Source organism: Bos grunniens, chromosome 4, assembly GCF_055505025.1.
Source record: "Bos grunniens cultivar Pamir isolate PY7600 chromosome 4, Bosgru_T2T1.0, whole genome shotgun sequence".
In the NCBI taxonomy this organism is placed as follows: domain Eukaryota; kingdom Metazoa; phylum Chordata; class Mammalia; order Artiodactyla; family Bovidae; genus Bos; species Bos grunniens.
This window is the reverse complement of record NC_141168.1, coordinates 71,318,647-71,338,702: the sequence shown is the minus strand read 5'-3', so window position 1 is coordinate 71,338,702 and position 20,056 is coordinate 71,318,647. Positions and strand designations below refer to the sequence as shown.

Genomic DNA, 20,056 nt, shown 5'->3' with positions numbered 1-20,056 from the left:
ATGGTTGGAAATAGAGAATTTATTGAAAAGAGTAATAGACTTGGAATTAGAAGTCCTGTGTACACACGGTGCCATTTTCAATTCATAGATTTGCTCACTTAGACAAATAATTGCATTTCACTGAGCAGAAATTTCTTTTTTTATCATCCAAACTGATGATTCTAATACAGGGTCGCTCTGTAGACCATGGCGAGTGTGTGCCTGAGAGAGGGAATTCTCCACACTACTTGTGCTCAGGTGCTCAGTCGTGTCTGACTCTTTGCAACCCCATGGACTGTAGCCCACTAGGTTCCTCTGTCCATGGGATTCTCCAGGCAAGAATACTGGAGTGGGTTGCCATGCCCTTCTCCACCACACCGCTTGAGCACCACCCTAACCCATTTTATGGAAGATTCAATGGTATACCTGTAGAGACTCAGGTCAAGAGACTCAAATTGTATTATCGTGAAAGTGAATTCAACTGTATGTTTGATAAATGTCAGTGTATTAGAGCAGTGTAATAATTTGTTTTTCTAAGGAATGACTGTGTGCCAGGTGCATTATTTAGGTTTTTAAAAATCCTTTACACAGTCTTCAGTGATAGTATCATTCTCTTCACTTTACAAATGAGGAAAAGATTTAAAGAGATTAGCCAGTTTCTCCAAGGACTTGAACAAATGAATTGCCAAAGGAGAGTTGGTGACTACAAAGTCTATACCTTTTTCCCTCTAGCACACTATAAACTATTATGCTTTTTTGTCCTTTAATCCTCTTTGCCTAGAAGTCTTCATGACCCAGAAATTACATTTCCTTTTTTTTTTTTTAACTCTTCTCTGTTAAAATCCTATCCACTTTTCAAAGATCAATTTATTATTATTTTTGTTTTGACCGTGTTGTGTGATTTGTGGGATCTTAGTTCCCTGAAACCGAACCCTCTGATGGGAAGCACAGGGAAAACACTAATGTAAATAATTGTGGGTTTTTTTGCATAAAGATTTCCCTCAGGTCCCCAGCTCATTATAACCTCTCCCCATTAATATTCCTACAGCATTTACTATCTTTTCTGTCTACTTTCATAGATTTGTCCATTGAAAAAAGTGCAAGCAACCTAAAAATTAAGGGTTACATTTTATTAGGCGGATATTTTTGAGACTTCAAGCTTGGGAGATAGCATCTCAAGTAACCTTGAGAGAACTGCTCTGGAGGAGGCAAGAGGATGAGCCAGGTTATATAGAAGTTTTGCAACAAAGGGCAGGCAGTCTAAACATTGAAAGATTGTTGTTAATTAGAGAAAACCAGATGACCCAAGTTAAGGAATTTAGCTAGCCCTTTTCTGCCTGTGGGAAGATGCGAGAGTCTGGGCTCTCTGAAATCATTCCTTGGATACGCATCTCAGCCATCTGGGGACTGTGTCTGTGTTTTTCAAATCCTGAGCTTCCTCAGGGCTCACCGTAGGGAGTAGCTGTAGTCTGATGGTTGCTAAATGTCAGGTATTTGCCTTCCTGTGAACCCTCAGGGCTCATGGCTCACACCAAAGGGCTGTAGTCACGGATGACTGTGACATCCTTGTTTCTTGATATGACAGGAAATATTCCATTTCTCAGATTCAACAGTTTTCTGTTTTGCCTTTTCTTTTTGGAGTGTCAATTATGTGCAAGGCACTCTTCTAGGCTTTTGGGAACCATCAGTAAACAAAGCAGAAATCAGCCCTCATGGAGCTTAGATCCTGGCAGCAGAGAACTTTATAAAATAAACACAACAGAGGAATTATAGCACATGTTAGAAGATGGTAAGTGCTGTGGACAAAAATAATGTGGAATCAGGGAGAATGAGAATGAAGGGCCTAGATGGTGTTTATTAGGGTCAGGACAACCCTCACTGAGAACATGACTTTTTTTTTGATTGAAATTTAGTTAATTTACAATGTTGTTAATTTCTGCCATACAGCAAGATTATTCACACACACACATATATATGTACATTCTTTTTTAGAATATTCTTTTCCATTTCGGTTCATCCTAGGATATTGAATAAAGCTCCCTGTCCTTCCTCACTGGCTCAGTGGTAAAGAATCTGCCTGTAATGCAGGAGATGCAGGTTCAGTCCCTGGGTCAGGAAGATCCCCTAGGGGAAGGCCTGGCAACGCACTCCAGTATTCTTGCCTGGAAAATCCCCATGGAAAGAGGAGCCTGGCGGGTTAAAGTTCACTGGGTTGCAAAGAGTCAGACGCGACTGAAGCAATTTAGCATGCACACACTGCTATGCAGCAGTACCTTGTTGTACATCCATTCTGTATATTAAAGCTTGTTGTTGTTGAGTCACTTGTGTCCAACTCTTTGTGACCCCCACAGACTACAGCACTCCAGGCTTGCCTGACCATAAACTGATGTCATCATGAAGGGATTTAGTGCTTTTTTAGATATGAAGAGATATAGGGATTGGGATCATGAACTCTGTTCCTGAAAATACCTAACTATCTAAAGACCTGCTTCACTAGATTCCCTGAAGCACAGCGTGCCTCACTCCACCCTGAACTCCCTTAGGGAGTGTTGAAACTCAACAGCTGCAGCAGCACAGGGTTCAATCTCTGTAGAAGTAAAGTGAAGTAAAAGTCACTTAGTCAGTGTCTGACTCTGCGACCCCACGGAAGATCAGTTCAGTTCAGTCACTCAGTCCTGTCTGACTCTTTGTGACCTCCATGGACTGCAGCACACCAGGCTTCCCTGTCTATCACCAACTCCTGGAGTTTGCTCAAACTCATGTCCATTGAGTCGGTGATGCCATCCAACCATCTCATCCTCTGTCGTCCCCTTCTCCTCCTGCCTTCAATCTTTCCTAGCATCCAGGGTTCTTCACATCAGGTGGCCAAAGTGTTGGAGCTTCAGCTCCCTGGAATTCTCTATACAGTCCATGGAATTCTCTAGGCCAGGATATTGGAGTGGGTAGCTGTTCCCTTCTCCAGGGGATCTCCCCAACCCAGGGACGGAACTCAGGTATCCCACTTTGCAGGCAGATTCTTTACCAACTGAGCTACCAGGGAAGCCCAGTCTCTGCAAAAGGAAATGGCAAATGCCCTTGTTGTTCAGTTATTGGCAATGCTCTTGGCAAGCACCAATTTTAGTTGAAGTTGTCACGCGAGTATATGTTCCTCGGTTCTTTGTCTCGTCACAACAAAGATTTGGAGCAACGGACATTAAAGCCCTTGGTGCGTCACAGCTCTTAGGTCTTGGACAAACCGTGCTATAGCTCTTAGGCAAATCAGTGTTACAGCTCCATTTGATTTAGAAGATAGCAGGAGAATCCAAGACTCAAAAAAAAGAGAGTGGAGGAGTGCGTGGGGGGGGGGGGAGGGAGAGAGAGAGAGAGAGCGCGTGCGCGCGTACACGCACGCAGGAGAGAGAGTCTGAGAGAAAGCGCTTTGGCTCCTCCTTTTATGTTTTTTTCTCCACCTGGGCCTGCCCTATGCAAATTGGGCTTAGCCAGAAGTGCTGTTTGTTCTGCCTGAAGTCTTCACTCTGGTCCTCGGACCTTCCTTTGACCTTCTTTGTCTTTTAGCCACCGCCATCTTGGACTCCTTTTCCCTATTCTACCTACCTAACATTCCCCCCTCAAGAGGTGGGAGGCCCAATTCTTTGGGAATAGGGGCGTCGAGGTCTTTCTGGCTACTTCCTGCTGAACTGGGACGGCAAGGGGTATTGGGCCTCCCCCTCTTGCTAGTCTCAAGCCTCAGAGTCCTTATAGCGGTGTCCAAGGGTGTGTGATATTTTCCATGGTCGGCTGTAGTTTTATATCTTTGTTGAACTGGCACTGCATGTTGTAGCTGGTTGACCTGGGCAGAGACAAAACAGGTTAGCCAATATTGACAGTACATGGAATAATCATAAGCATCATCAATATAGCATAACAAGGACTAGTATTGGCATTAACCAATTTTAAATTCACATCGCCAGGGTGGCTCAAGCCCCTCCTTGTTCAGGGATTAGAAGATATATCTCCTGTCTGTTTTGGAGTACAATCTCTGTCAAGCTGTGTTGGCTCTTTAGAGTTATCCTGAGAAATTTTATCCCCAGAAACCAGATTTTGGGGGTGTTCATTAGAATGACACTCATTGGTAGTCCTGAATAGGTATCTGAGAGCTCCCAGGGGCTCACAGGTGTATTGAGTGTCCTCTTCTGTTTTCTTCCACGGCTTGACTCGTGAGTAGTGAATCCAGGAGTCATGTCCTGGTACCTTGACTGCTGTGGGGGTAGAAAATATTACAGGGTAGGGGCCCTTCCATGTGGGCTGGAGTTGAGCCTTTGGGGACCCATCTTTCCAGACTTTAATTAGGACTTGAGTTCCTGGAGCATATAGTGGTGACTCTTTAGAATCTTTTGGGTCCTGGTTCATACCCCACAAGCGTATATCCTGTTGGAATTGCCCAATGGCTATGGTATAAGACGAGGGGGGTCTGAACCTCTGGATCTAGGAAGAGGTCATTGACGTAAACAAAAGGTCTCCCATATAGCATCTCATAAGGACTAAGACCAACCTGTTCCTTAGGGGCAATGAGGGTGTGGAGGAGAGCTATTGGTAAAGCCTCCTTCCATCCCAGGGAGGTCTCCTGGGTTATCTTTTTTATCGCTGATTTTAAGAATTGATTGGCTCTTTCTGCTTTCCCTGAATATTGAGGCCTCCAAGCACAATGGAGATAATAAGTAATGCCCAATGCTTTCGAGACCCCTTGGGTGACCTTAGAAGTAAGTGATGTCCCATTGTCACTTTGTAATGACCGGGGCAGACCAAATCTTGGAATGATTTCATGGAGCAGTTTTTTTACCACCTCCTCAGCCTTCTCAGTCCAGGTGGGAAAGCCTTCAATCCATCCTGTGAATTTATCTATCATAACTAATAGGTATTTCTACCCTTGAGAAACTGGCATCTGGGCGAAGTCCATCTGCCAGTCCTCTCCTGGGTAGGCCCCACATCGTTGGACAGGCTGGGCCAGCTGGGGTCTTCGAGCTCCTTAGGGGTTGTTTAATTGGCAAGTGGGACAAGAGGAGACCACCTGTCTTATAGTTGTTTGGAAGCCTGTTCCTCTGAAGGACCTTTCTAGTAATCCTTGGAGGGCCTTTTCTCCTAAATGAGTAGTGGCATGTAAGGAGTTAACCAAGTTCCATTGGAGGTTTCCAGGAAGAAAAAGGAGTGCCTCCTTTTGGAACCACCCCATATGATCTTCTTGAAAGCCCTCGCTCTTAGCTTTAGGAGTCTCACCTTCAGTATATGAAGGAGTTTCTGGTAAATTAGTCTGTGGAACTAAGGTGGCAATCCCTATTAGGTCATGGTTCCGTAATGCTGCTCTCCTAGCTGCCTGATTAGCTGCTTGGTTCCCTCGTGCCACTTCAGTGTTCCCTTTTTGGTGTCCTTTACAGTGGGAGACTGAAACCTCAGTGGGCAGATGGACTGCCTCCAAGAGTTGAAGAATCTGATCACCATATTTGATTGGGGACCCTCAGGTGGTCAAGTGGCCCCTTTCTTTCCAAACAGCCGCATGTGCATGTAGCACCAGAAAGGCATACTTGGAGTCAGTGTAAATGGCTATTCTTTTTCCTTTTCCCAGCTCTAAAGCTCGAGTCAGGGCTATGAGCTCAGCTAATCGGGCTGAAGTACCTGGTGGCAGAGGCTTAGCCTCTATAGTTTCAAAATTGGAGACTACTGCATACCCAGCTCTTCTTTTTCCATCCAGGACAAAGCTGCTTCCATCAGAGTACCAGATTTCCTCAGGATTGGTCAGAGGATCTTCTGACAATCCCTCTCAGGGTTTTGTCCAGTGGTCCAAGGTTTCTAGACAACAGTGAAACGGGAGAGAGCCCTCGGGGGTAGGGAGGAAGGTGGCTGGGTTAAGAACCTCACAAGGGGATATAGTGAGGCCTGATTTTCCATCAGCATTGCTTGATATCTGAGGATTCTTTGATCAGACATCCATAAATGGCCTCTCCCATTTAGGAGTTGTTTTACTTGGTGGCTGGTAAAAATAGTTAGTTTGCCCCCAAAGGAGAGTTTTAAAGCATCTTCTATCATGATTGCAATAGCTGCAAGATTTCGAAGGCAGGGGGGGCCAACCTCGGGTAGTTGGATCGAGCCTCTTGGATAAGTAAGCTACAGGCTGGGTCTCAGATTCCAACCTTTGAGTTAACACTCCCAGGGATATTCCCTCTCTTTCATGGACATAAAGTTGGAATGCTTTTTCTGGGTCTGGCAATCTCAAGGCAGGTGCCTGAGTTAAGGCCTGTTTTAGTGTAGCCTCTGCCTTCTTTTGCAGAGAAGGCAATGGCACCCCACTCCAGTACTCTTGCCTGGAAAATCCCATGGACGGAGGAGCATGGTAGGCTGCAGTCCATGGGATCGCTAAGAGTCGGACACGACTGAGCGACTTCACTTTCACTTTTCACTTTCATGCATTAGAGAAGGAAATGGCAACCCACTCCAGTGTTCTTACCTGGAGAATCCCAGGGACGGGGGAGTCTGGTGGGCTGCCGTCTCTGGGGTCACACAGAGTCGGACACGACTGAAGTCACTTAGCAACTTAGCAGCTGCCTTCTTTTGAGGAGTTCCCCACATCAATGGGATTGAATCATCTCGTCCCTTTAAGCTTTCATATAAGGGTTGGGCAATTTGACCATAATTGGGAATCCAGATTCTACAATAACCAGTTAGCCCCAGGAAAGCTCGCAATTGTTTTCGAGTCGTGGGGGAGGGCAACTGGAGGATTCCTTGTACCCGATCAGAGGACAGCCTCCTGGACCCGTGTGTAATCTGAACTCCCAGGTAAGTGACCTTTGTCTCGACCATCTGTGCCTTAGCACTGGAGACTTTATATCCCCTTTCTGCCAAGAAGTTTAGAACCTGAATTGCATGTTGTTGGGCACTTTTCTCATCTGGAGAGCAGATTAGTAGGTCATCTACGTATTGTAATATTTTCCCATTAGGTCCCAGGTCCAGATCTAGGAGATCCCGGCTAAGGGCCTGTCCAAACAGGTGGGGGCTATCTCTGAACCCCTGAGGTAATACTGTCCAAGTCATCTGTTGGTGTTTTTCTCCTGGGGCTTCCCACTCAAAGGCAAAAAGGTATTGGGATTCTTTAGCCAGTGGTATGCAAAAAAATGCATCTTTGAGATCCAAGACTGTAAACCACTTGGCACTGGGTGGGATTTCTCCCAAGATTACATAGGGATTGGCTACTGTGGGATGGAGGGGGACTACAGCTTCATTTATGATCTGGATATCTTGAACCATTCGTCAGGTTCCGTCTTTTTTTTTTTTTTACTGAGAGGATTGGGGTGTTACATGGCGAACTGGTGGGGACCAATAGCCCACAAGCAAGGAATTTATTTATTAAAGGCTGTAGTCCCTCCGAGCCTCTCTTTTGGGAAGATATTGTTTCCGGTTAGGAAACCGAGTGGGATCTCGGAGGACAATGATGACCGGTTCAGCTTGGTGGGCTCGTCCAGGAATCCCCTGGTCCCACACCTGGGGGTTAATTTTGTCTTCCAATAGTCTTTGGTCCCTCTCTATTGAAGTGTAATGGGTTCTTCTGTAGTAACCAGGAGCTGTAGAGCTCTAGAGGCTGAAAAATTTCCCATCACAAGGGTGGTCCCCAGTTTAGCGAGTATATCTCTTCCCAGTAAGGGGGTAGGACACTCAGGGACCACCAGAAACTGGTGGGAAAATATTTGTCCATCCCAGCAACAAAGAAGTGCTCGGGTGAATCTTTTAGTAGTTGCTTTTCCTGTAGCACCCAAAATGGTACAGGTTTGGGAGGAGAAGGCTCTGGAGTAGGAGATCGAGAGAGAGTAGGTAGCCCCTGTGTCAACCAAGAAATTCTCGGACCTACCTGCCACGTCCAGTTGCACCCTTGGCTCCAGACCCGTGATGGTTATCTGTGACAGGCGGGCTGGCTGGAGCGGGCCGCTTCAGTCCTCTTGAACCATCGTGAGGGTAGGCTTGGCACTTGACCTTGAGGCTCTTGGGTCCCGAGGGCAGCGTGCCGCCCATTGTCCCAGTTGATGGCTTTTGTAGCCAGCTGTTCTAGGAGACTCTTTGGCCCAATGCCCCGCCTGTCTACAGATCAGGCATCTGTCTCGTGCCTTGTCCCTCAAGGACTCAGGGTTTGCCATAGGGCTTCTCTGGAGGGCGGCCAGCATCTGGGCATGCCTTGTCTCTCTTTCTCTCCTTCTCCTGGGCCTTGGCCTCCTTCTCCTGTTCTCTGTTATAAAAGGTATTGGTGGCTGGCTGGACCATCTCATCTAAAGAGGCAGCAGGGTCCTGCTGTTGTAGCTGCTATAACTTAATTCTGATATCTGATGTACATTGGGACAGGAATTTGTCCTTTAAAATCACCTGTCCCTCGTAAGAGTCTAAGTCCAGGTTGGTAAACTTTTGGAGTGCCTCTTTTAGCCTCTCCAGAAAGGCAATGTGGTTCTCATTGGGCTCCTGAGTTATTGCTGAGACTGGGCAGTCCCACAAGTAATAGGCTTCTTTATGTTTCCATGGGTGGACGACTTCCTTAGGGGTGAGTCTTTCTGAAGCTTATCCTACCCAGAACTGTTGCAACCTGAGAGCCAGGCATCCCCGGGTCAGGGTGTAGATCCCCCGGCAGGCTGAGGCATGACAGCCTCCTAGAGATCGAATCCCTGGGCAGGTCGAGGCGTGACGACCTCCTGGGACCCCTGGGACTAGAGGATCCCCGAGCAGGTTGAGGCATGACAACCTCTCGAAGACTGATCCCTAGGCAGGTCAAGGCGTGATGACCTCCTGGGACCCCCCGGACTGGAGTTTGGGCGTCCTCAAGATCTCCAGTGTGACCAGTGCTGGGTAGAATTAAGAGGTTTGTTTGCCTACCGTGGACGGGAATAGATATGATGTAAGTTCATCCTACCCAGTACTGTTGCAACCTGAAAGCCAGGCGTCCCCCGGTCAGGGTGCAGATCCCCAGGCAGGCTGAGGCGTGACAGCCTCCTAGAGATCGAATCCCCGGGCAGGTTGAGGCGTGACGGCCTCCTGGGACCCCTGGGACTAAAGGATCCCCAAACAGGTTGAGGCGTGACAACCTTTGGAAGACCGATACCTAGGCAGGTCAAGGCATGATGACCTCCTGGGATCCCCCGGACTGGAGTTTGGGCATCCCCAAGATCTCCAGTGTGACCAGTATTGGGTAGGATTAGGGGGTTGAATATTATAGAGTATTTCCCTCCTAAGGCCAGCTATTTTCTGGTTGTCTCTCCAGAAGATTGTAGAGGCAACCTTGTGGATCTGGATGGGGCTCAGAAAAAGAGCATGAAACAGGAGGGAAGGGGGCAGAGCACAACCTTTGAAAGAATGACATAGCACAAGTGTATAATGTAAACCAATTAAAATCATTTGGGTCCAAGATGACAAGTCAAATTCAAGTAAACCTTAATCCCCAATCTATAAGCCAACAGACACACCCAGAGGTGGCAGGACAGCTCCAAGGCACAAGGTCACATTACGAGGGAGGAGAGGGTGGTTCCCCAATGGCTGGGATGATTCTCTCACTTATTAGCATATGAATTCCATCCTTTCACAAAACCTAGCTAGGCCTAATTCCATGGCCCCAGCCCTTGCCCTCTGCAATGGTTCACACCCCGAAGAGTGGCTTCTCTCTGGATCCTAACAAATCCACCTCTTATCACTTTGTCTCTCAATGAATTTTTGCAATGAGACTTCAGAGCCTGAGTTTCATTAGTTTTGGCCGGGCTTGAGTCCCGGGAGAGAGCTGAAGGACAGGAGGAAAAAGCAGTGGGAAAAACGTGCCAAGGAATCCCCTTCATAGCCCACCGGAAGACTTGCTAAATATCTGACCGGTACTCACAGTTTCATTGGTCTGATCCTTGGCACAGAAAAGAGAAAGGACAGAAGAACCCCTACCGGCTTGGGTAACAGCTACTGGGGCTCAGCAGATAGTGCCTTTGGGACATGCTGAGGAGTAGCCTCTCCAGAGTCCCTCAATTGTGTCCCCTGCCACCCGCCTATTCGCGGAGGTTCGAGGAAACAAGAAACAAGAGATTGTAAAGGTCCCTCCAGCCATAGGAGCGAGGACCTCTTACCTTAACTGGAGGTCTTCTGGAATCTGAGACTGGGCCGCATGAGCTTTCTGCTGAGTTCGTTTTTCGCTGTCCCAGTTTCAAGTACGATGGGCCTTCTCCTGCGCTGGGTTTCTTCGCCTTCCGCTTCTAGCTCGGGAGCTTTGCTGAGTTGGGCTCCTGCTGTGCTTGGCCTCTTCTGCGCAGAGGTTGTTTCAGCCAGGTTATATCCAAGTCACGGCACCATAGATGTCACGCGAGTGTATGTTCCTCGGTTCTTTGTCTCGTCACAACAAAGATTTGGAGCGACAGACTTAAAGCCCTCAGCGCGTCACAGCTCTCGGGTCTTGGACAAACTGTGCTACAGCTCTTAGGCAAATCAGTGTTACAGCTCCATTTGATTTAAGAAGATAGCAGGAGAATCCAAGACTCAAGAGAGTGGAGGAGTGCATTGGGGGGGGGTGGGTGGAGAGAGACACTGCGCGAACGCACAGGAGAGGGAGAGAGAAAGAGAGAGAGCAAGAAAGAAAAAGAAAAAAGAGAGAGAGAGAGAGAAACTGAGAGAAAGCGCTTTGGCTCCTCCTTTTATATGTTTTTTCCTCCACCTGGGCCTGCCCTATGCAAATTGGGCTTAGCCAGGAGTGCTGTTTGTTCTGCCTCAAGTCTTCACTCTGATCCTCGGACCTTCCTTGTCTTTTAGCCACCGCCATTTTGGACTCCTTTTCCCTATTCTACCTACCTAACAAAGTGAAGTGCGAGTCACTCAGTCATGTCTGACTCTTTGCTACCCTACGGACTATACAGCCCATGGAATTCTCCAGGCCAGAACTGGAGTGGGTAGCCTTTCCCTTCTCCAGGGGATCTTCCCAACCCAGGGATCGAACCCAGATCTCCCACAACCCAGGTGGTTTCTTTACCAATTGAGCTATCAGGGAAGCCCAATTCATAGTTGACATTGCTGCAAATGGCATCATCTCATTCTTTTTTATGGATGAGTAATATTTCATTATATCTTCTTTTCATGCTGTTCATGGGGTTCTCAAGGCAAGAATACTGAAGTGGTTTGCCATTCCCTTCTCCAGTGGACCACATTTTGTCAGAACTCTCCACCATGACCTGTCCGTCTTGGGTGGCCTTACACAGCATGACTCATAGTTTCATTGAGTTAGACAAGGCTGTGGTCCATGTGGTTAGATTGGTTAGTTTTCTTTGACTGTGGTTTTCAGTCTGTCTGCCCTCTGATGGCGAAGGATAAGAGGCTTATGGAAGTTTCCTGATAAGAGAGACTGACAAAGGGGGAAAGTAGATCTTGTTCTGATGGTGAGGCCATGCTCAGTAAATCTTTAATCCAATTTTCTGTTGATGGGTGGAGCTGTGTTCCCTCCCTGCTATTTATCTGGTGCTGAACTATGATCACTGACCTAGAGCCAGACATCCTGGAATGTGAAGTCAAGTGGGCCTTAGAAAGCATCACTACCAACTACCATCACTACCAACAAAGCTAGTGAAGGTGATGGAATTCCAGTTGAGCTATTCCAAATCCTGAAAGATGATGCTGTGAAAGTACTGCACTCAATATGCCAGCAAATTTGGAAAACTCAGCAGTGGCCACAGGACTGGAAAAGGTCAGTTTTCATTCCAAGGAAAGGCAATGCCAAAGAATGCTCTTTGCACAATTGCACTCATCTCACACGCTAGTAAAGTAATGCTCAAAATTCTCCAAGCCAGGCTTCAGCAATATGTGAACTGTGAACTTCCTGATGTTCAAGCTGGTTTTAGAAAAGGCAGAGGAACCACAGATCAAATTGCCAACATCCGCTGGATCATGGAAAAAGCAAGAGAGTTCCAGAAAAACATCTATTTCTGCTTTATTGACTATGCCAAAGCCTTTGACTGTGTGGATCACAATAAACTGTGGAAAATTCTGAAAGAGATGGGAATGCCAGACCACCTGATCTGCCTCTTGAGAAATTTGTATGCAGGTCAGGAAGCAACAGTTAGAACTGGACGTGGAACAACAGACTGGTTCCAAATAAGAAAAGGAGTACATCAAGGCTGTATATTGTCACCCTGTTTATTTAACTTATATGCAGAGTACATCATGAGAAACGCTGGACTGGAAGAAACACAAGCTGGAATCAAGATTGCCAGGAGAAATCTCAATAACCTCAGATATGCAGATGACACCACCTTTATGGCAGAAAGTGAAGAGGAACTCAAAAGCCTCTTGATCAAAGTGAAAGTGGAGAGTGAAAAAGTTAGCTTAAAGCTCAACATTCAGAAAACGAAGATCATGGCATCCGGTCCCATCACTTCATGGGAAATAGATGGGGAAACAGTGGAAACAGTGTCAGACTTTGTTTTTCTGGCCTCCAAAATCACTACAGATGGTGACTGCAGCCATGAAATTAAAAGATGCTTACTCCTTGGAAGGAAAGTTGTGACCAACCTAGATAGCATATTCAAAAGCAGAGACATTACTTTGCCAACAAAGGTCCGTCTAGTCAAGGCTATGGTTTTTCCTGTGGTCATGTATGGATGTAAGAGTTGGACTGTGAAGAAGGCTGAGCGCCGAAGAATTGATGCTTTTGAACTGTGGTGTTGGAGAAGACTCTTGAGAGTCCCTTGGACTGCAAGGAGATCCAACCAGTCCATTCTGAAGGAGATCAGCCCTGGGATTTCTTTGGAAGGAATGATGCTAAAGCTGGAACTCCAGTACTTTGGCCACCTCATGTGAAGAGTTGACTCATTGGAAAAGACTCTTATGCTGGGAGGGATTGGGGGCAAGAGGAGAAGGGGACGACAGAGGATGAGATGGCTGGATCGCATCACTGACTCGATGGACATGAGTCTGAGTGAACTCCGGGAGTTGGTGATGGACAGGGAGGCCTGGTGTACTGTGATTCATGGGGTCGCAAAGAGTCGGACACGACTGAGTGACTAATCTGATCTGATCTGATCTGAACTATGGTGGAGGTAATGAAGATAATGGTGATCTCCCTCAAAAGATCCTATGCATGCATTGCTACTTAGTGCCCCCAACCCTGCAGCAGGCCACCACTGACCCACGTCTCCACTGGAGATGCCTGGACACTCACAGGCAAGTCTGGGACAGTCTCCTGGGTCCTAGTGCACAAGGTTCTGTTGTGCCCTCCAAGAGTCTATTTCCCAGTCCTGTGTAAGTTCTGGTAGCTCTATGGTGGGATTAGTGGCAACCTCCTCCAAGAGGGCTTATGCCATACCTAAGTCTGCTGCACCCAGAGCCCCTGTCCCTGTGGCAGATCAAGAAACAGTGGCAGACTTTATTTTTGGGGGCTCCAAAATCACTGCAGATGGTGACTACAGCCATGAAGTTCAAAGATGCATACTCCTTGGAAGAAAATTTACGACCAACCTAGACAGCATATTAAAAAGCAGAAACATTACTTTGCCAACAAAGGTCCGTCTAGTCAAGGCTATAGTTTTTCCAGTGGTCATGTATGGATGTGAGAGTTGGACTATAAAGAAAGCTGAGCACTGAAGAATTGATGCTTTTGAACTGTGGTGTTGGAGAAGACTCTTGAGAGTCCCTTGGCCTGCAAGGATATCCAACCAGTCCATCCTAAAGGAGGTCAGTCCTGGGTGTTCATTGGAGGGACTGATGTTGAAGCTGAAACTCCAACTTTGGCCACCTGATGTGAAGAGCTGACTCATTTGAAAAGACCCTGATGCTGGGAAAGATTGAAGGCGAGAGAAGGGGTGACAGGATGAGATGGTTGGATGGCATCACCAACTCAATGGGCATGAGTCTCAGTAAAGTCTGGGAGTTGGTGATGGACAGGGAGGCCTGCCGTGCTGCAGTTCACGGGGTCACAAAGAATTGGACACGACGGAGCAAGTGAACTGAACTGACATCCTCTTTATCCTCTTATCTGTTAATGGACATTGTGTTTCGGCTATTGTAAGTAATGCTGCTATGAACACTGGGGTGCACGTATCTTTTAGAACTATGCTTTTGTCTGGATGTAAATCCTGACGTGGATTGCTGGATCATACGGTAATTTTATTTTTAGTTGAGAAAGTGACTTTTGATGGAAGACTCAGAGGAGGCAAGGGTGTGAGTTTGACTAATTGTGGTTGGGGTGAAAAAGTATGAACAGAGGGCCCAGCCTGAGCTGGCCTGTTGTCACATATTCTTCACTGCTTGCAGGAAATGCCTTATTTCCTCAATTAAATAGCTTTTGAGATCACAGAGATTTGCTGACAACATTTTTGCATTCCTTTCAATATCCTGCACAATATTTCAACAAAGACCATTTGGTAACTGTTGATTTATTGATTCTGCACATCAGTGATCTATAATATCTTTGTATTTAGAGTCATTTTGAAGCAGAGGATGGTATATCCCATCATCTCTACCCCAACACATACATTTCTTTTCTGGAATTTCCTTCTTTTTCAAAAGGTATCTCAGAGTGAATGATAACTGTGGAGACAAGGGAGAAGCAGTCAAGAAACAATCGTGAAGCCTGGGGGCAGGGTCCTCGTTCCCCCTCAAGGGGTTGTTGTTCTTTAGTCTTTAGTCATTAAGTCATGTCAGTATCTTGGTCTGTAGTCCTCCAAGCTCCTCTGTCCTGGGAATTTCCCAGGCAGGAATACTGATGTGGGTTGCTATTTCCTTCTCCAGAGAATCTTCCTGACCCAAGGCTTGAACCTGCATTTCCTGCATTGGCAGGCACATTCTTAACCACTGAGCCAGCAGGGAAGCCCCCAACCCCCACCTCAAGTGATACACAAAACCCTATTTTTAAGCTCTTCTGCAGATACTCAAACCCCTACTGGATAAAAGAAGGTAACTATATGCTGCCCAGAAGTACATCAACCCCAGGCCAAAGGTCTACATGCTGATGATGCGGCCTCCCAAGTATCTCACCACTAACCAGTCAGAAGGATGTCCAGGAGCCCTGTGAACCATTACCATGAAACTCTTCACTACTCCCTTCAGATGGGACACACACTTTTGAGGGCATTGTCCTGCTGTGGCCCCCTTGCCTGGCAAAGCAATAAAGCAATTCTTTGCTACTTCCCCCAAACTCTGTCTCTGAGATTCAATTCAATACTGTGCACAGAGGCTGAGTTTTGGCTACAGTAAATCCACAAAATACCCAGGCGAAAGGGCTCTATGGGCAGTTTGGTGGTTTAGTCGCTAAGTCGTGTCCGACTCTTGCGATCCCATGGACTGTCAGGCTCCTCTATCCATGGGATTCTTCAGGCAAGAATACTGGAGTGGGTTGCCATTTCTTTCTCCAGGGGAACTTCCCGACCCAGGAATCAAACCCAGGTCTCTTGCATTGCAGGCAGATGATTTACCAATTGAGCTATGAGGGAAGCATCGTGTTCTAACAGATGGAGACATTCAACTCCAGCAAACAATCGAGGCCAGCCAACACCAGAGATGAATGAGGTGGTACAAAGAAAGAGCCAAAGAACTCCCTTCCTTCCTGGTTAGTGTTGTGTGCACCATGAACAGATGTAGCACAGAATTGTGTGAAGGGTAGGGACTCACTGTGGTTTACTGCTGATTGATTGCTTGACCTTAGGTATAGTATTTAAGCTCTCTGAGCTAGTTTCCTTTCCTTAAAAAACACTGGGTTTATGACACCTTTCTTGTAATATTATAAGATTCCAAAAAAATAATAATAATAAGATTCCTAGGTTCATTTAAGGTGTGTAGTGCACCTCAACTTTCTGGATTGAAAGTAACCTCTGCAAAATAATCTCTGGTTCACTTTTGGGAAAAAGAAATTATTGGCAGGTTATCTGATAGTGAAATAACCAATGTGGTTTTGAGAAGCCGGCAAGAAGCTAGGTGGCCCCAGCTGAGATTTTCCATAGGAAGGGTCTGAATGGAGCACACCACTGGCCACTGACACTGGAGGCACAGCAGCTGCCAGTAGGATGGATTCTAAGCTGTCAGTTTCTTTGTGCCACCCCTTTTGATGGTGGTCCGGCGGGAGCGACTGCTTGGCTTAGGTTCTGTGCCCATTCTACCGGCGGGGCTCAGAAGAGCCAGGGCTGGCCACATGGGCCTCCTAGTGCCATGTGATCTCACGCTGTGATAGATCCCTCAAACATGGAATGAGTGTTCCGCTAGACAACAGTCCCCAAAGTAACAAACTTCTGTTACAGATGTGACTGTTTTGTGGTTCTCTGGAAGCAAACTCTTTGCAACTCATTGGAAGAGCTTTATATCTGGAAAGGAGCTTGTAGCCCCTCATTTGAAAATCTAGACAACCAAGGTCCCAAGACAGGACTAATGCTAGATTACACAGAAAGAGAAGAGCATTCAGCTTTAGAACTTTGGTCCCCTGATTGTTATTCCAGTTCTCCTCACCACATTCTTTCCCATATGTAAAATGGGTATGGTGATAATGCTTACTGCCTGGAGCACTCCTTCGAATGGTTTGGATTTTAGGTCAAGCATCACTTAAAAAAAAAATTGGAGTATAGTTGCTTTACAATCGTGCTTTACTTTCTGCTGTACAATGAAGTGAATTAGCTATATGTATACATATATTCCCTTCCTTTAAAACCTCCCTTCCATCCCACCCCCTGCCCCACTCATCTAGGCCATCACAGAGTACTGAGCTGAGCTTCCTGTGCTAAACAACAGGTTCCCACTTGCTATCTGTTTTACACATGTAGTATGCTAGGGTTAGTTGAATTCCCTGGTGGCTCAGAGGTTAAAGCGTCTGCCTCCAATGCAGGAGACCCGGGTTCGATCCCTGGGTCGGGAAGATCCCCTGGAAAAGGAAATGGTAACCCACTCCAGTATTCTTGCCTGGAGAATCCCATGGATGGAGAAGCCTGGTAGGCTACAGTCCATGGGGTCGCAAAGAGTCAGACACGACTGAGTGACTTCACTTCAGACTTTCAGACATGGACTTTTCATGTCCAAGTCATTGCAACCCCAAGGACTTCAGCCTGCCAGGCTCCTCTGTCCATGAAATTCTCCAGGCAAGAATACTGGAGTGGGTAGCCATTCCCTTCTTCAGGGGATCTTCCTGACCCAGGGATTGAACCCAGGTCTCCCACTTTGTAGATTCTTTGCTGCCTAAGCCACCAGGGAAGCCTGTATAAACATCAGTCCTAACCTCCCAATTTATCCCACCCTCCCCTTCCCATTCTGCATTCCTGTGTCTGTTCTCTACATCTGTGTCTCTATTCCTGCTCTACAAATAGGTTCATTTGTACTATTCTTCTAGATTCCACATTTATGCATTAATATACGATATTTGTTTTTCTTAGGGGAGCCGTCTGTCTCCAGTTTCTCCCCAGAGCTGTACTTCCTTTTATTTCTGTACTGGTTTCACTAAACACCCCACTATCTAAGGTAAAAGTTTGGAGTCTGTGTTGGTGTTCCTTTCACTCTTATTCTCACATTCAGAATTGATAGAACTTGGTGATTATAGCCAACCTTATTAGTCTCACCTGTATACTTTTAGCATTCACTTTTTCTTTTCATTCTCACCCAAAGCTGCCTTTTTAGAAGCACCAGGGATGTTTTGCCTGAGAGATTTCTCTGTTAGGGCTCACACAGCCCAGATATGCCACATAGTTAAAAATCCCTGGGAGCAGTCCTCAACCAAAGCCTGATGGAAGTTGATGGATATATTTTGGGTAGAACAACTCTGAAGCATGTTCTGTGCCACTCTCCAGAGGTCTCCGATGTGTCTGAGACCCAACCGCCCACATGTATAATCTACTCATTGTTGTTGTTCAGTCACTCAGTCGTATCATACTTCTTTGCCACCCCATGGACTGCAGCATGCCAAGCTTCCCTGTCCTTTCCTATCTCCCAGAGTTTGCTCAAATTCATGTCCATTGAGTGGGTGATGCCATCCAACAATCTCATTAATGTAACTGAAATAACTTCCATCTCTTTTCCATCCCCTACTGATGTTTTCTTGGATAATCTCTTCAACAAACTTGCTGTACTCAAACGCTTATCTCCAGGTCTGCTTCTAGCTGTAGTCAACTACAACAGTGACTAGTTAGATATTGGGATAAAGGGAAGAGTTGAGAATGGCTATAGTATTTTTTCACTATGGATGATTGGAGGCATCATGAATCATAAGAAAGCTGCTGCTGCTGCTAAGTCACTTCAGTCGTGTCCGACTCTGTGTGACCCCATAGACGGCAGCCCACCAGGCTCCCCTGTCCCTAGGATTCTCCAGGCAAGAACACTGGAGTGGGTTGCCATTTCCTCCTCCAAAGCATGAAAGTGAAAAGTGAAAGTGAAGTCGCTCAGTCATGTCCGACTCTTAGCGACCCCATGGACTGTAGCCCACCATGCTCCTCCGTCCATGGGATTTTCCAGGCAAGAGTACTGGAGTAGGGTGCCATTGCCTTCTCCAATAAGGAAGCTAATATGTATTTAATATTTTAGATACTAGATAATTGAAACTGTAGTGCTGGCAGAATCACCCACTTGGACATGTTCAGTAGAGAGTTGAGAATATGGAATTGGAGACCAGGAGAGATGTAGAGACAGGAGCTAAGGATCTAGGAGTTATCAGTGTACATTGTTGTTTAGTTGCTAAGTGGGTTCCTTCAGTGTATGTAGGTGGGTGCTAAATGCATGAAAATGGTTAAGATGGCCAAAATGCTCATGTACAGAGGAAAGAACAGGGAAAATGGACATTGAATGTGAAGTGGCAGTCTCTAAAAACAAACACTAAATATCATTCGTATCTTCTCTCCCAAAACAGCTTAGCTAGGCAAGGAGTAATTTCTTTTTCTTTTTCTGGCTGTGCCAAAAGGCTTATGGGAGCTTAGTTTCCTGCCCAAGGATCAAACCCAGACCCTTGGCAGTTAGAGTGTGGAGTCTTAACCACTGGACCGCCAGGGAATTCTCAGTAATTTCTAAGTAGTATTTAAATCCACAGTGCCTGGGTAGTAAACTCAAGAAATGTAGAATTAAGTTATATCTATGCTACAAAGTTATTACAAAGCAAAGATCAGACTCTGTACCTCTGTGCTCAATTTTTTTTTGGCCCCACAGCTCTGGCATGTGGTAGCCTAGTTCCCCATCAAGGATCAGACCTACATCCCTGGCATTGGAAGGCAGATTCTTAACCCCTAGAGTGCAGGGGATGGCCTCCCTAGAGGGGCTCAGACAGTAAAGAAACCGCTTGCAATGCAGGAGACCTCGGTTCAATCCCTGGGTTGGGAAGATCCCCTGGAGAAGGGCATAGCAACCCACACTAGTATTCTTGCCTGGAGAATCCCCATGGACAGAGAAGCCTGGAGGGCTACAGTCCACCAGGTTGCAAAGAGTCGGACATGACTGAGTGGCTAAGCACAAGCACACAGACTGTGGGGGAAGTCTCTCTGCTCAATTTTGAAGACATTGTTTTTCAGTATCTCTTATAAAAACCTATAATTTCACCCATCACCCCACAGATTCTAATTTACTCTAACAGGGAGGTGTGTTAACTAGCTGAGGAGACAGAAGATAACGTGTTTTCTACATATTGCCAGTTAGCTTAGTTACTTAGAGCAGGATGCTGGTGATACCAAAGTCTGTGACCCCAGCACTAATATGGTTTTTGAGCTGATGGAGAGATTATAAAGCAGTAAATAAGCCTAAAGTATTTAACCTTAGGGCTCCAGTTACCTGTCGTTGGTAGGACTTTGGAGGTGGTATTTAACCTCATCCAAGAAGTGTAAATACTTGGAGTCCTTCATATAGTTTAAGGATAAAGTGAGATAATGCTCAGAAGTGCTGAGATTCCTCAGCCTAGCACAGTCAAGAACTGGTTCAGTTCAGTTCAGTAGCTCAGTCGTATCTGACTCTTTGCGACCCCATGAACCGCAGCGCGCCAGGCCTCCCTGTCCATCACCAACTCCCGGAGTTCACTCAAACTCATGTCCGTCAAGTCAGTGATGCCATTCAGCCATCTCATCCTCTGTCATCCCCTTCTTCCTTCGCCCCCAATCCCTCCCAGCATCAG

General features: G+C 46.4%; 1 long non-coding RNA gene across 1 annotated transcript; it reads right to left on the bottom strand.

Moving 5' to 3' along the window:
* Positions 1 to 755: 755 nt before the first annotated feature.
* On the bottom strand, positions 756 to 10,782 carry LOC147374341 (uncharacterized). The gene is made up of 3 exons (XR_015162650.1): positions 10,086 to 10,782; positions 5,629 to 5,802; positions 756 to 3,808 (listed from the first exon to the last, which is right to left on the bottom strand). It is a non-coding gene; the product is annotated as an uncharacterized LOC147374341 (long non-coding RNA).
* Between the last annotated feature and the right edge of the window lie 9,274 nt (positions 10,783 to 20,056).